The sequence below is a fragment of the Rana temporaria genome, chromosome 12 (genome assembly GCF_905171775.1).
Source record: "Rana temporaria chromosome 12, aRanTem1.1, whole genome shotgun sequence".
NCBI classification, from domain to species: domain Eukaryota; kingdom Metazoa; phylum Chordata; class Amphibia; order Anura; family Ranidae; genus Rana; species Rana temporaria.
This window is the reverse complement of record NC_053500.1, coordinates 53,820,513-53,837,950: the sequence shown is the minus strand read 5'-3', so window position 1 is coordinate 53,837,950 and position 17,438 is coordinate 53,820,513. Positions and strand designations below refer to the sequence as shown.

General features: G+C 42.6%; 1 protein-coding gene across 1 annotated transcript in view; it reads left to right on the top strand.

Annotated features, from left to right (window-relative positions):
- Positions 1-2,372: 2,372 nt before the first annotated feature.
- LOC120919403 (proton channel OTOP3-like) overlaps positions 2,373-17,438 on the top strand; it is a 95,690-nt gene continuing 80,624 nt past the window's right edge. Inside the window, exon 1 of the mRNA XM_040331558.1 lies at positions 2,373-2,684. The gene's annotated coding sequence lies outside the window, so the exon portion shown is untranslated. The remainder of the gene's footprint in view (positions 2,685-17,438) is intronic.

The window sequence follows — 17,438 nt, the reverse complement described above, 5'->3', positions numbered from 1 at the left end:
TGATGGCATGGCACAGTGGCTGCGTTTTGATGGCACGGTGGCTGCGTTTTGATGGCATGGCACAGTGGTTGCGTTTTGATGGCATGGCACAGTGGCTGCGTTTTGATGGCATGGCACAGTGGCTGCATTTTGATGGCATGGCACAGTGGCTGCGTTTTGATGGCACAGTTGTTGCGTTTTGATGGCATGGCACAGTGACTGCGTTTTGATGGCACAGTGGTTGCGTTTTGATGGCATGGCACAGTGGCTGCGTTTTGATGGCATGGCACAGTGGCTGCGTTTTGATGGCATGGCACAGTGGCTGCGTTTTGATGGCACAGTGGTTGCGTTTTGATGGCACAGTGACTGCATTTGATGGCATGGCACAGTGGTGACAATTGATAGGTACAGTGAGGCTGCAATTGTTTTTTTTGTTTTTTTTCGTTTGCGCCCCCCCAAAAATTTTGAGCACCAGCCGCCACTGCTCCAGACCTGAACCCTATTGAGCATCTGTGGGACATCCTCAAATGGAATGTGGAGGAGCGCAAGATCTCTAACATCACCAGCTCTGAGATGTCATCATGGAGGAGTGGAAGAGGACTCCAGTGGCAACCTGTGAAGCTCTGATGAACTCCATGCCCAAGAGGGATAAGGCAGTGCTGGAAAATAATGGTGGCCGCACAAAATATTGACACTTTGCGCCCAATTTGGACATTTTCACTTAGGGATGTACTCACTTTTATTGCCAGCAGTTTAGACATTAACCACTTAAGACCCGGACCTTTATGCAGGTAAAGGACCCGGCCAGTTTTTGCGATTCGGCACTGCATCGCTTTAACTGACAATTGCGTGGTCGTGCGATGTGGCTCCCAAACAAAATTGGCGTCCTTTTTTTCCCACAAATAGAGCTTTCTTTTGGTGGTATTTGATCACCTCTGTGGTTTTTATTTTTTGCGCTATAAACAAAAATAGAGCGACAATTCTGAAAAAAAAACAATATTTTTTACTTTTTGCTATAATAAATATCCTCAAAAAAGATATTAAAAAAAAAAAAAAAATTTCCTCAGTTTAGGCCGATACGTATTCTTCTACCTATTTTTGGTAAAAAAAAAAATCGCAATAAGCATTTATCGATTGGTTTGCGCAAAATGTATAGCGTTTACAAAATAGGAGATAGTTTTATTGCATTTTTTATTAATATATATTTTTTTACTACTAATGGCGGCGATCATCGATTTTTTTTCGTGACCGCGACATTATGGTGGACACATCGGACAATTTTGACACATTTTTGGGACCATTGTAATTTTCACAGCAAAAAAATGCTATAAAAATGCATTGTTTACTGTGAAAATTACAATTGCAGTTTGGGAGTTAACCACTAGGGGGCGCTGAAGGGGTTACGTGTGACCTCATATGTGTTTCTAACTGTAGGGGGGGCGGGGCTGGATGTGTGATGTCATTGATCGTGTTTCCCTATATCAGGGAACACACGATCAATGACACTGCCACAACGAAGAACAGGGAAGGTGTGTTTACACACAGCTCTCCCCGTTCTTCAGCTCCGGAGGACCGATCGTGGGACACCGGTCCCGTGGGCACGGTCACGGAGCTTCGGACCAGGTCGCGTGCACGCTCCGGCGGCGTGCGATACCACGGCTGGGCTTAAAGGGCCACGTACAGGTACGTGGATGTGCCCAGCCGTGCCATTCTGCCGACGTATATCGGCGTGAAGGGGTCCTTAAGTGGTTAATGGCTGTGTGTTGAGTTATTTTGAGGGGACTGCAAATTTAAACTGTTATACAAGCTGTACACTCACTACTTTACATTGTAGCAAAGTGTCATTTCTTCAGTGTTGTCACATGAAAAGATAGAATAAAATATTTACAAAAAATGTGAGGGGTGTACTCACTTTTGTGAGATACTGTATATCCCGTAGTTTGTAGAAGCTATAATTTTTCCGCAAACTGGGGTTTTTGCAATATACAATGTTGCCTAAATTTATGAAGAAATTCGATTTTTACATTTTTGTTATTGGATATATTTAATAACAGAAAGTAAAACATTTTTTTTTTTTCAAAATTGTCAGTTTATTTTTGTTTATAGCGCAAAAAATAAAAACCGCAGAGGTGATCAAATACCACCAAAAGGAAACTCTATTTGTGAGAAAAAAATGATAGAAATTAAATTTATGTGCAGCGTGTTAGTTAAAGTAACGCAGTGCTGTATAGCGAAAAATGGCCTCGTCATGAAGGGGGGGGGTAAATCTTCCAGAGGTCAAGTGGATAAGCACACTTTAAAATCAATGAAACTTTGGCACGCTGAATTTGTAAGCGGTGATACTGGAGCGTGTCATAATTGTATACCATTTCATGTCACGTGTATATCAGCGTTCATTAGCTGGTTACTGTTGATTAGTGTGGTTATGTTCCAGCCTTAGGGCAGGTCGCCACCATTCCTTACATGGCACAGTCAGCAATAGACACAAAGCGGCTCTTTTCATGCTTGGAAATTAATGGGATAGTTACAAAAGCAATGAGAAGATTATTCAGTAAGCAAACAAGAGAAAAATCAATGAAACTCAGAACCTGCCTTACAGGGCAGAGGGAAGGAGCAGACTCAGACAACTTGTAAGAACCCGACGATACGACCTCACAGAGCTCTAGGAAGACTGGTAGAGCTGCGGGGCAAAGCAATTATTGCAGGTGGGCACTTGTTTTATAAATTACATAACAGTAGAGCATTTCTGATGTATACATATTTCTGCTGACTCTGCTTTTTTTTTGTTTTAATAAATGAACATATTCGTTTTGTAGTAGGTCACATAAATACTTAATAATCTGTAAGTATTGAACACATATAAACACGTATTTCAGTACCAAGAGTTATATTAGACCACGTCTTCTCAGCAAAGAAATAAACTTGTCTCATGTTAACCCCTTCATGCCTAAGCCTATTTCTGACATTTGGTGTTTACAAGTTAAAATCCGTATTTCTTGCTAGAAAATTAATTAGAACCCCAAACATTATATATAAATGGTGATTGTTGCAAAATTGTATGCCACACATTACTCACACTTTCATGAATTAAAAAAAGTAAACAGTAATGTTAGCCCAATTTTTGTTATATGATGTGAAAGATGACGTTACGCCGAGTAAATAGATACCTAACATGTCACGCTTTGAAATTGCGCACACTCGTGGAATGCCGATAAACGATGGTACCTAAAAATCTCCATATGATGCGCTTTAAAACAATTAACTAGGGTTGTTCCGATACCACTTTTTTGAGACTGAGTACAAGTACCGATACTTTTTTTCAAGTACTCGCCGATACCGAATACTGATACTTTTTTTTTAATGTCATGTGACAGTGGCGGTATTTTTTATTTAATTTTATTACTTTTTTTTTTTTTACCGTGATTTTTCTTTTTTTTTTTAGGGGGGGGGGGTAGTGTCAGTGTGTTTTTATTATTATTATTATTATTATTTACATTTTAATTTTTTAATTATTTATTGCAAAAAAAAAATTTTCATTCACTCCTGTTGGGGGGGCTTTGGTGAGATATCAGGGGTCTTAACAGACCTCTGATATCTCCCCTTTGAGACAGAGAAAGGGACTAAGGACAGTCCCTTTCTCAGCTGCACTGAAAATGAATGGAGAGAAGACAGAGGCTCCTATCCATTCATAAACTGAAACATTGTAAACACAGGTTACGATGTTTCAGTTATATGAATGAACAGAGTCAGTGATCACTGACTCTGTTCATTCGGAAAAGGTAGGAGCCGGGTTGATTGGTTTGCACAAAAGTTATATCGTCTACAAAATAGGGGATAGATTTATGGCATTTTTATTATTATTATTTTTAGTAATGGCGGTGATCAGCGATTTTTATTAGGACTGTGACATTATGGCGGACAGATCGGACACCTTTGACACATTTTTGGGACATTTATACAGTGATCAGTGCTATAAAAATGCACTAATTACTGTGTAAATGTCACTGGCAGGGAAGGGGTAAACAGTAGGGGGCGATCGAGGGGGTTAACTGTGCTCCCTAGGGGGTGATTCTAACTGAGGGGGGAGGGGACTGCCTGGGTGAGGAGAGCGATCATTGTTCGTATGAACAACAGATCGCTCTCCTCACCCCTGACAGCACGGAGATCTGTCTGTTTACATTGACAGATCTCCATTCTGTTTCTGTGTGGAGCAATCACAGGTGCCCGGCGGTCGCGTGCACATGCGCGCACCTCCGACAGCGCACGCGCAGCCCCTAGTGGTCAAAAGGCAGACCAACATACAGCTACATCGGTTCACCCATGGGAGCCAACCTGCCGCAGTATAACTGCTGGTCGGGAAGGGGATATTCTCCAAAAAGGCTGGTACTGAGGGGTGGAATCAAGAAACGGTGCTCAGAGATAGGTAGGGGGGGGGGGGGGCAGAGACTAAAATTTAACAAAAAAGGGAGAGTTCCTACACCTATTCTCTGAGAAAAAAAAGCTATACACACACAATTTGCATAGTCCCTCTTTCAAAAAAATGAACACACCCTCCCCTGCTCAAGATGAATACTTGTATACAAAAAAAAAACAATATAAATGCAACCACCGCATGTGGGAAATGGTATATTACATTGTCGATCTTGAGTTTAGGTATATTTTAATTTTCAGTACACATTTGTCCTGTGTCCTGTGCCCATGTAAATAATGCTGCATTCTGAGAATTCAACGGCAAAGCAAACAGACATTTCAGTCCATGTTCATTTGAATACAATTCAGCATTAAACAAAACAAGAGCTCTACTGGGTACTTGTATATATTGAACAATTGAACCCAATACAACTTTTACCTTTATACTCCTTTTACTATATGTGATTATTTACTGAGGGGCATTCTTTTTTTCAATGGCTCAGTGAGGTAGGTTACTGTAGCGTTTACCCCCGAAGGAGCCGCTTGGTTTGATGATTCCTCCGCTCTCTGCTACGACTGTGAACCGCTTTGTCTCCGCTGACACACATGGTTATGTGGTGGGGCCTATATTGGCTCAGGTATTACTAGGAGGTAGGAATACTACTCACAACTTTTGACATATAGGAAATATACACCATTTTAGCAGATTGTAAATAAAGTGCGTATATTGTCAAATTGGCACAGTAAAGGGTCAATAAACCAATATTAATAAACAGGTAAAGAATCCATAAGATTGCAGTAAAATAACTGACTTGAGAACTAGGATATAATATGGCATTGGCAGCTTACCTAGACTACAGCAATACTGGACCAAATTAACCCGGTATATGCATCATTAATAAAGCATAAACAGTGAAAAGTATAAATGGCAATGAAAAGTCTTAAGCCTCGTACACATGGCCGGGTTTCCGACGGAAAAACTGTCCAAAAACCACCGGACAAAAAAAGAGAACCTGTTCTATTTTTTCCCGCCGGGATTCCCGGCTGACTTTTTCCCGGCAGTTTTCCTATGGGAAAAACTACGATGGTGCATACACACGGTCGGAATTCCTGACAAAGCTCTCATCTGAGTTTTCCCAACGGGAAAAACCCTCGTGTGTACGGGGGAAAAGTTACCGAGCAGGTTCTTGGTTTTCCCCCTGGGATTTCCGAGGGATCTTTTCCCGTCGGGAATCCCGCTCGTATGTACTAGGCATTACAGTAACTCTCTGCAACAACTGATAAAAAAAGTGTCCCAGAGTGCTCGTGTATATACCCTCTGAATGTAGGTATATTTCGGTTTTCTTGGTTGGGGCACTCTTGGGAGGTGTTTGTATAGTACCTGGCACCTAATTTCCCAACTCAAGCTGGCTAACGTTAAGGCCCGGTCTATTCGGTGGTGCACTTAGTTACTGTCCCTGCATGCAGTAGTTGGCTACTAGTAGAGACTAGACCCCTTCCTGATCTGTTAGCAGCCATAATGATCACACACCCAGCATTGGCTCACTAGTCCGGGCCATGCACGATCCGCTGAATGGCCCGGACTAGTGAGCCACTGCTGGATGCTTGTCTGTTTGGCAGTCTCTTTGGCTCTGTCCCCAGGAATCTAGTCCCCACAGGCTCAGAGGAGGATGTTTTTGTACCATTCTTTATTCATTTATTCAAAAGTTCCCATGTCGCACAAGGCGCATCACCAGTTTTCCGTAAATAGCCGAGCTGCGAGTCGGCGCTATACGACGCCTGTGCCCGCCGTGTAGAGCTGACTGCGCAGGCCCTGTATAGCGCCGACTCGCAGCTCAGGCTATTTACGGAAAACTGGTGACGCGCCTTGTGCGACATGGGAACTTTTTCACAACACGTCAATCATCTAATCCAGGGATAGGAACGCCCAGTCCTGCGTGAATCAGAACCCGGGGAGAAAATCACAATATAACGGTATGTACGGCGAAAAAAAAAAAAGACCTGCATACTGTAAATGTCGTTCGTATGCTGGATGTAATGTTAGAATTTTAGGGTGAACCCCCGCTTTAAGCAAAATTGTGAGTGAGCCTATCACTCCCTTGCCTGAGAAGCAACCCCACACATGAATGGTCTCAGGATGCTTTACTGTTGGCATGACACAGGACTGATGGTAGCGCTCACCTTTTCTTCTCCGGACAAGGTTTCTTTCAGATACTCCAAACAATCGGAAAGGGTATTTATCAGAGAAAATGACTTTACCCCAGTCCTCAGCAGTCCAATTAATGTACCTTTTGCAGAATATCAGTCTGTCCCTGATGTTTTTCCTGGAGAGAAGTGGCTTCTTTGCTGCCCTCATTGACACCAGGCCATCCTCCAAAAGTCTTCTCCTCACTGTGTGTGTAGATGCACTCACACCTGTCTGTCGCCATTCCTGAGCAAGCTCTGCACTGGTGGTGCCCCGATCCTGCAGCTGAATTAACTGTAGGAGACGGGCCTGGAGCTTGCTGGACTTTCTTATGCGACCCTGAAGCCTTCTTCACAAATGCAGTGGAAATTATTCATTTTCACAGCAAAGAGGAACTTTGCAATTAATTGCAATTCATCTGATCACTTTTCATAACATTCTGGAGTATATGCAAATCGCCATCATAAAAACTTTGTGAAAATTAATATTTGTGTCATTCGCAAAACTTTTGGCCATGGTTGTATGCACAGACACACACAGACAGCAGGTTTGTATAGCTGTGGTCGCAGCAGCAAGAGACTGTTTCTCCTCAATGGCTCAGTCCTGGTCCCAGTACTCTATGGTCCCAGCACTCTCTGGTCCCAGTACTCTATGGTCCCAGACTCCCAGTACTCTATGGTGCCAGGATTTTCTGGTCCCAGCACTCTCTGGTCCCAGCAGTCTCCTGTCCCAGCAGTCTCTGGTCCCAGTACTTTCCAGTACTCTCCAGTCCCAGCACTCTCTGGTGTGAAGGTCCTGGTGTGTTGTGGAAACAATCTTTAGGGACAAGTGGGCAACTTACAAAACTAGAAAAGTTTGAAAAAAATAAAACTCAGGGTGGCCACATTTAATTTGTATTACCAGTTTGGCCAGTATAAATAATAACCGGTTTACTTTAAAATGCATCACTTGTAAATGATAGTTACCTTAAATAGAGAAAGCCACACACACAGGTATAAATCATTATAGAAGAGGTGAACACCCAATGTTTCATATTTCACACTAGGCTTTTTAGATTGCAGATTAAAACGCACTTCCAAGACACAGGTAAATTAACTGCCAAACATTGCCTGTCGTCCCCCACTATCCACCCGTCCGGCCCCCTGATCTACATGCAGGGCGCCGGACGCATTGATTCCAATCAGGTTTTTTTTTTTAAGCACGAGATTAGAGCTAGAGACTCTGAGGCCCCATACACACGAGAGGATTTATCCGCGAATACGTTCCAGCGGAACGTTTCCGCAGATAAATCCTCACGAGGATTTCAGCAGATTTCTCTGCGATGGAGTGTACTCACCATCGCATTGAAATCCGCGCCGAAATCCTCTGGCGATGACGTGTCGCGCCGTCGCCGCGATTATGACGCGGCGACGTGCGCGACGCTGTCATATAAGGAATTCCACGCATGCGTCGAATCATTACGACGCATGCGGGGGATCCCTTCGGACGGATGGATCCGGTGAGTCTATACAGACCAGCGGATCCATCCGTTGGGATGGATTCCAGCAGATGGATTTGTTTAGCATGTCAGCGAATATTCGATCTGCTGGAATCCATCCCAGGGGAGATATATCCGCGGAAACAGATCCGCTGGAGTGTACACACCATAGGATCTATCCGCTGAAACCCATTCGCTGGGATTTTTCAGCGGATGGATTCTATCGTGTGTATGGGGCCAAATAGTCTTCAAAAAAAGTTGGGATCTGGGTGCAGAGCACTGCGCCTGAAACCCACCCAGTTGTGTGACAATAGCGAATGTATATTCGCTATTGCAACACTGATTCTTCTCCCAGTCAATCAGGAAGTGGGTCATGAGACCCATCACCTGATTGGCTGAAAGGAGATCTTATCGGATTGGCTGCCAGGAGACGCAGAGGAACCCCTGAGAAAGCAGCTGCCCGGAGAAATGGGGTAATTGCAGGGCCCTGACTAGATCGCAGGGGGGGGGGTTGGTGCTGCCCGTGACCTTGGCTTTCTTGTAATAACAATCGATGCAGCTAATCAGCCGCTTGTTTGTTATTACAGGGAGCGGAAGGGAATGTCCCCCCCCCCCCCACCTCCCGGGCTCTCCCGCCTTTCCAGGGGACCCGAGCAACCAGCCGGCATGTTCTGCTGGCCAGAGACCCGAACACTGCCAGAATCGTCTTTGATCGGATCTAGTAACCCAGAAGCGACCTCTTGACATCACTTCTGGTTTACAGAAGACTTAAAAGCGCCAGATTTTAAAAAAAATTACAATATTCAAAACAGGCCAACTTGTCTTTTTGAATGCTTTTAAGTGCAAAGGAGGGATTTGGGGTCTAATAAACCCCAGATCCCACCATAAAGAGTACCTGTCACCACCTATTACTGTCACAAGGGATGTTTACATTCCTTGTGACAGCAATAAAAGTGATATTTTTTTTTAAAAGGGACAGTGTAAAAATAAATAAATACATAATAAAAAAAATGTTTTAAAGCGCCCAGTCCCCCGGTCCTTGTGCGCAGAAGCGAACGCATACGTAAGTCGTGCCCGCATATGTAAACAGTGTTCAAATCACACATGTGAGGTATCACCGCGATCGTTAGAGCGAGAGCAATAATTCTAGCACAAGACCTCCTCTGTAACTCTAAACAGGTAACCTGTAAAAAAAATAAAGCGTCACCTATAGAGATTTTTAAGTACCAGAGTTTGTCGCCATTCCATGAGTGTGTGCAATTTTAAAGCGTTACATGTTAGGCATCTATTTACTCTGCGTAACACAGGGCCATCTTTAAGGCAGGGCAAAAGGGGCAGCTGTGCCCTGGGCCCTGTCATTGTTGTGGGGCCCAAAGCAGCTGCCTCATACTTGCCAACTATCCCAGTTTAAATTTCCATGTCCCTTGAAGTTTTAGTCCTTTGCTGTATCCTGATATCTCAGTGTGAAGTGCTTCTACTAATGCTGCCCAGCTCTGCCCTATTGTTGTGTACAGATGACTCACCTGCAGACCCTGTGTTTACATGTAAATAACAGGAGCATTCATGTGTAAAAAAGCTGAGGCAGGCGGCATTGATATGTAAATACAGGCGGCATTCATATGTATATCATGCCCCTCTGCAGTGAAGAGATAATGTGCTGTAACCTCTAGCAATCAATCAGTGAGCAGTATTACTATACAGTAATCTCTAGCAACCAATCAACAAGAAGAAATCATGTGCTGTAACCTCTAGCAACTAATCAGTGACCCGTAATGTGTGCTGTAACCTCTAGCAACTAGTCAGTAAGTGGTAATGATATGCTGTAACCTCTGGCAACCAATCACTGCCTGATCTGATACATTAAACTGATTTTAAGTCTAGCTGATATTTAATGTATGTTTCAGAGCAGGTGGAGAGCAAAATTGCGTGGGGGGGGGGGGGGGGTTTCAAGATTTTTTTTGCCCAGGGTCAACATTAAAGATGGCCCTGGCGTAACATCATCTTTTACATTATTAAAAAAAATTGGGCTAACTTTACTGTTTTGTTTGTTTTTTTTTGTTTTTTTTTTTATTCCATAAGTCTTTATTGAGTATATAATAGTGCAAAAGACAACAAGAAAATACATTTTGAGCACATAAAATGTTCAACAGTTCAGAACAAATAATTTTTACAGGTATGAGCAAAATAAAAGGAATGGTGTAGACATTATGCATATGAAATAAACTGAAGTTTGCTTGATGTATTGGTATAAGCAAAAAAATTCATCCTTTAGTTTTGTACCTGTATTCAGGGTTTGGGAAGGGGAAGGATTGACCTAGGAGGGGGAGGGGGGGGGGGGTAGGGTAAAAAAAAAAAAAAAAAAAGGAGAAAACAGAGAGAGAGAGAAAAAGAAAGACATGTGTAGCGCGTATGAGAGGAGAAAATCATCTAAACCATCAATCTCAGAGTAGACAGATCTGAGGTTCAGGCATTACAAGTTATAGGTTTTGTATTCTGGGGTGCTTTTATACTCAAGCCATTTGTACCAAGTCGTATTAAATGTAGTAATCCGTTCCTGAGCAGTGCTAATGAGTTCTTCAATTCTTTCTATGTTAGTTAGCCTGCGAAACCACTCTTTCTTTGTTGGTGTGATAGTTGAACGCCAGTGGCAAGGAATACAGTGTCTAGCAGCGTTTACCATGAACATTGTGAGGGATTTCAAGTATCTCCTTCTGGGGATTAAACTATGGTGTAGCAGATATTGTGTCGGTTCTAGTCGGAGGTCTTCTGATGTGATTGAGGTAATAGTTTCATGAACCATTTTCCAGAAGGGTTGGATTAATGGGCATGACCACCAGATGTGAAGCATCGAGCCTTCCCCTACATTGCATCTCCAACACTTGTTAGAAATTTGGGATGAAAACTTATGGAGCAAGGTGGGAGTTCTGTACCATCTGGTTACAATTTTATAGCCACACTCTTGGGTGGCAACATTTAGAGAGCCCTTGTGGGCGTACATAAAAATGGTTTCCCATTCTGCTTGTGTGAAGGTCAGGTTGAGATCTTTTTCCCATGCCAGACAAGACGCACTGGAGAAGTCCGCATCGGTTTCAAATAGAGAATTATACAGTATAGAAATGGTATGTCTTTGTGGTTTATTTTGCAAAATCAAGGTCTCTAAAACTGTGGGGGGTCGAGACCAGATACGGATAGGCTCTTTAGCAGTCAAGAAATGTTTGATTTGCAAGTATTGCCAATGTGAAAATACAGTCGGCTTTAGTTCTCTGTTCACTTCATCTCTAGTTAATAAGATACCAGACTTAAAAAAGTGCAGAATCCGTTTGTCCCTGTGTGGCCAAGTCCTGGGAAAGAAATTACGTTCTAATCCAGGAGGAAAATCAGGATTGTTGTTTAGGGGGGTAAGTGGGCCTAGCCATGGTGACGGGCAGGTTGCTTTGAATGTGGTACGAAATATTTCTAGGGTGGGGCCAATGAGAGGATGATGTTTGGCAGCTAAAGGGTGGTGTTTCGGGTTGATCCAAGGAAGATTTCTGACTGGTTGATCAAATTGCGAGTGCTCCAATGCGACCCAATCCTTTATTGAGTGGTGGTTGTTCCAGTCCACTATCCTCGCTAGAAGGGCAGCTTGGTAATACTTACGCAGATCAGGAAGTGCAATCCCTCCCTTGTGTTTGGGTAAATTCAGTTTCGTAAATCTTAATCTTGGGGATTTGCCTCTCCAAATAAAAGAAGAGCAGGCTTGTCGAAAGGCGACAAAAAAGGCAAGAGGAAGTTTGATAGGGATCGCTTGCATAGCGTAAAGGAAGTGGGGTAGTATTGTCATTTTAATCAACGAGGCCCTGCCAAACCAGGAGACATTTAAGGAGCTCCATCTCTTGAGATCTTCTTTAGATTCCTTTAGAATTGGGGTAAAGTTTAATTTGAATAAGTCAGGTAAAGATTTGGGAATCACAATTCCCAAATATGTAAAGGAATTTTCTGCCCAAGTGAATGGAAAGTTCTTCCTACAAAGGTCCACCTCGCCCGGGGATAACGTAATATTTAACGCGGTTGATTTTGAGTGGTTGATTTTTAGATTAGATATTGCTTGGAATTGTTCTAAGTCCTGTAGTAGATTGGGTAGGGATATATGGGGAAGCGAAAGGAAGAGGAGCATGTCGTCCGCAAATGCGGCTATCTTGTACATTTTGTCATTTATTTGTATTCCCTTGATATCTGGGTTTTCCCGTATTCTATTTAACAAGGGTTCCAATGTTAGTACATAAAGTAAAGGGGAGAGGGGGCAGCCCTGTCTCGTTCCGTTTCGTAGTTTGAAGGCGTCCGACAGGTGGCCATTGACGCGTACTCTTGCAACCGGGTTTACATAGAGGGCTTGAACATATGATCTCATTAAGGGAGGGATACCAATATGTTTCAATACCGCGTCAAGATAGTCCCAGGCCACTCTGTCGAACGCCTTCTCGGCGTCTAATGACAAAAAAAAGCCTTTTACCTTGTTAGAAGTAAGCCAATGGTGAACATTTAACGCTTTAATCGTGTTGTCACGTCCCTCTCTGCCTGGGATAAACCCTACTTGATCAAGGGAGATGAGGGAAGTTAGCAGTGGGACGAGTCTATTAGCTAGTATTTTGGCGTATATCTTAACATCTACATTGATCAGGGAAATTGGTCTATAGTTTGCAACCTGGGTAGGATCCTTTCCCTCCTTGGGAATTACAGATATATGGGCTTCTAGTAGTTGGGCTGGTGGGTTTTGCTCAGAGTGGAGGGCTCGGAAGGTTTTTAGAAATCTGGGTTTTAATATGTCTGTGAAGGTCTTGTAGTACATTAGAGGAAGACCATCCGGACCTGGAGCTTTTCCTACCTTCATGTCTTTAATGGCCTTGTCAAATTCGCATTCTGATATGGGCGCATCAAGATCTTGTGCTACATTGTCAGGTATTTTTGGTGGGCTGTATTTTTGTAGGAACTCTTCGATAAGTTGTGATCTTTTAGCCGTATTATGGGGGCATTTTGGGTTAGAGGGTAGGTTATATAGAGTTTGATAATACATTTCAAATTGCTTGGCTATCTCTTCGTTAGAGGAGTGTATCTTGCCTGTGTTGTCTCTAAGTTGGTGGATTGTGGCAGCAGCCTTTTTATCTTGGACCGCCTTCGCTAAAAGTTTACCACTCTTGTTACCTTGTTCGTAATATATTTTATGACGTAGTATGTATTGTCTTTTAGTCTTTAAGCTTAATTCTTCCGACAGGGATAGTCTGGCATTCGTCAGCTCCTCCAGGGTATGCGCTGCAATAGTTTGTTTATGAGCTGCCTCTAATGTCTGTATTTGAGCGATCAAGGATTTAATCCTCAACTGCTGGTCTTTTTTCTGTCTGGCTATTGCGGCGATGAACTCCCCCCTCATGACACACTTATGTGCTTCCCACTGGGACAGAAGTGAAGTGTCTCCATTTTCGTTCCGTAAGAAATAGTCTGTCAGTGTATCGTTAAAGGATTGTACATGGACCTGGTCTTTCAGGATAGATGAATTGAGTCTCCACGTTTTTGTTGTAGTGATTCGGTCTGGGAATATTAATGTCATAGTGATTGGGTGGTGGTCAGATAGCACTTTTCAGTAATTTTAAGTCTGCTTGAGATAGAAAGAAGTGGTCTATCCTAGAATATTTTTGGCATACTGCTGAAAAGAATGTGTAATCTTTGGTTTGCGGGTTTAAGGTTCTCCAGGCGTCATGTAGCATTAAACCTTGAAATTGAAGTTTAATTTGTTTCAGTGCTCTATAAGGAAGGCTCGACGCTCCGTTTGAAGTATCTAAAATAGGATTGAGAGGGACATTAAAGTCACCTCCTAGTATGAGCATACCTGAAGCAAAGGTGGTCAGCAATTGTTTAATCTTACAAAAGAATGCTACCTGTTTTTTGTTAGGGGCATACACACTTGCAACAGTGATCTGGTGTGATCTAAGTTTCCCTTTAAGAAATACGTATCTCCCATCTGGGTCTAGCATAGTGTCTTGTATTTGGAATGGGGTATGTTTTGCTATCAGCACTGAGACTCCTTTTGTTTTCCCGTCAGGGATGGATGCATGAAAAGCTAGAGGAAATCGTTTATCAGTAAATTTCGGTATTTTGCCTTTTTTAAAGTGGGTTTCTTGGGCGCATACAATATCGGCTTTGTGTTTATGGCAATCATTAAGCAGTTTAGTTCTCTTTTCAGGAATGTTGAGTCCTTTTACATTTATAGAGAGTAGCTTTAGCGCTAATGGAGTAGAGCGATGGTTATCAGGTGGCATATTCGCACTGTAACAAAAATCTCCTCAGGAAAAGAGAAAGGAAAAATAAATAAATAAAAGTAATGCAGAGAAGAAAGAAAAAAAAAAAAAGGGGGGGGGGGGAGGAACGGGAGGGGGGAAGGAGTTGGGCAGGGAATTCCGGGAGTAGACCTAAACCTGAAGGTCTGCTCTAATAGTACAACCCGGTAGTATCAAAGGGTGTAAAAAGTTACACCCCTTGTGTGGGAACAGTGTCTACTCGGATCAAGATACAGCAAGTGAAGTAGAATAGTGGTAGAAATTGTGATGAGCAAAAAAGACCAATATAATAGGTCTCCCTGCACCTCAGAGATTTCTCTATAAATTAGGTATGTGGGCACTCCGGAGTGACTATCCAAAAAAATGGCATATATCAAGCTCAGGTGAATGGATGAATAATAATTAGGGTAAAGGCTGCAAGATTACTTTGAGTTGCTAAGGGCACTATGTGAGCATGGAAAAGACATGTTAGTACGTTCTGTCACCTATAGACAAACTTCAGTTTAAAAAGTTTTTACTTCTTTGACATTTCTAATAGCGCTGTGAGCTACCGTCAGAGGGCCCTGGCGGGTATCTCAGAGTAAAATACAGATAAACAATCTCTGTTAACAAAAAAAAACTGGCGACACAACCAAAATAAGCAACTTATAACAATATCAGATCCACCAAACGACATATTATCACTTTTACATCTTCTAAGTATTACCAACTCTTCCAACTGTCTGTCTCATAGTTATTTTGAGATAAAACCTAGGCCTAAAACTGATAAATAAATTTGCCTGGCACATTATCCCCAAGGAGTTAGTGATACTATGAGTAGTTTTTATAGATTATATAGAGACGCATCATCTATCTTACTAATTTTGCTATAACTATATTGAATTGATACTTCTGTAAATAGTACCACAAATTACCTATTTAAAAAAGAAAAAAAACAAACCCAAAAAAAAGCAAAAACAGAATTATCAGATAGTGAGACATATCGCGCATGGTACCTGTCTCCGCAAAGTTTTCCGCCACCTACATCTCCAAAGAGGATACTTTCCTTCAGGGGCGTAAGGTAGATTATGTCAACTTAGTAATATATGCTAGCATATTTAAGATATTCTGAGAGTAGGGCGCGACTGTAGGATCTATACCTGGATTATACTTCCTTTACCTTATGACCTCAGTGATCTCGTAATATAATCCAAAGAGAATCAACCTATTATGGATCAATTATGCTCTTGACTGGATCTTAACTAAGACAGTATCCCCCCAAGTCCTCCACCCCCCCCCCCCTCCCCCCACGCCGGGAGTATATTCAAGAAACATGTATAGAAAATACAATAACAATGTAAGCAACCAGAGAAGAGCGGCCTCTAGTGGCCTAAACGTATATTACTGAAGATTAAGATTGTTCAGAGTCAATCTCAAGACTCAATACGTGTACCCCTATTACTGTGTGGGATTATGGAACAGGTCCCATGGATCAAAAGGGGTACTTACAGCTAGTTAACCGTCTTGTCTGGTAAGTAGCAGGCAAGATAGCAGTATTCAACTGAAGCGTCTCAGTCCTGAATAATAATGAGTAAACTTGAGGGTCGCGTATTTCTCTTCATACGTAGCTTCTTGTTTACCTTGTTTACCTGCAGGAGAAAAAAAAAAAAAACCACACACAAAAAAAAGAAAAAAAACGAAACTTGGGAGGGGGGGCCCAGGGAGGAACCAGCAAGATAGGGGTACATGCCCCCAGCAAAAAGAAGAAAGATACAGTTTGTCGGTATGGTTGACTTGTCCTTGTCATTTCAACCAGGATAGGCTCTCAATATTCTCATGAAGCCTTTGTCTCTCATTTTCCTTTCTCCTTCCCCCACCCATAAGGTGGGATGTTTTCCATCTTATGTATAAATGATCGTAGGCTTCATACAGATCATTACTGTGGTACAAAGGTTGAGATGTCAGGTGTCCATCTGATCAGGGCGATCCAGGCGGTCTCTGCGTCTTGGTGGGGACAATTCGGGACTTCCTCGGGCTGCTCCTCCTCTGTTGCGATGGGGCGAGGAAAGTCTGCGGCGCCGGTCTCCGGTCCTCTGTGCTCTCGGGTTGTTGGTACTGATCACTTCGATCCAGTTGTCATGTATCATGAAGGAGTTATACCACTCAGGGACATCTACAAGTGGGATGTTCAGGGTTTCACAGAACGAACGAAGTTCATCAGGTGTGCGAAGCAGTGCCGTGTGGCCTCTCCAGGTAGCAGAGAGACAGAACGGGAACTTCCATCTATATGGGATGTTTCTGGATCTTAGCTGTTCTAAGAGTGGTCTTAGAGCTCTGCGCTGTTGCAAAGTGATGTTAGAGAGATCTTGGTAGAGTTTAATCTCATTGCCGTTAAAAATGACCCTGTTTTTCTCCCTTGCCTTCTTAAGTATAGCCTCTTTTAGTGGAAAGTTAACAAGGCAGCACACAATATCCCTGGGGGGTTCATTGTCTCTCCCCCTAGGCCTGAGGGCCCTGTGGATTCTCTCGAATTCAATGGGGGAGTCAGGGGGTCTTTCCAAGAGATCATTGAATATCTGTGTCGCAGTTTGTTCTACAGGGTTCTGGTCTGCGCTTTCAGGGACACCCCTTACTCTAATGTTGTGCCTCCTTCCGCGATTGTCATTTTTGTTTTTTAATTCATAAAAGTGTATTTTTTTTCCAAAAAAATTGTGTTTGAAAGACCGCTTCACAAATACTACAATGTGACATAAAATATTGCAAGGAGGGCCATTTTATTCTCTAGGGTCTCTGCTAAAATAAAATATATAATGTTTGGGGGTTCTAAGTAATTTTCGAGCAAAAAATGCTGATTTTAACCTGTAGGCAGCAAATGTCAGAAAAGGGTTAGGCGTAAAGGGTTTAAATTGAGATTAAAGGCAAAACATTTTTGTATAGATATAAAAAAAACATTAAAAATAACTTTTCCCCCCTTTTATAAGTGATTACATTCCCTCTGTTCTCAGCTGCATAAGAGCTGGGGGAGGAGAAGCAGCAGTATACTGAGCTTCCCAATGAATTGCTGTGCAGTGGGGGAGTGACAGGACAAGTCTGATCA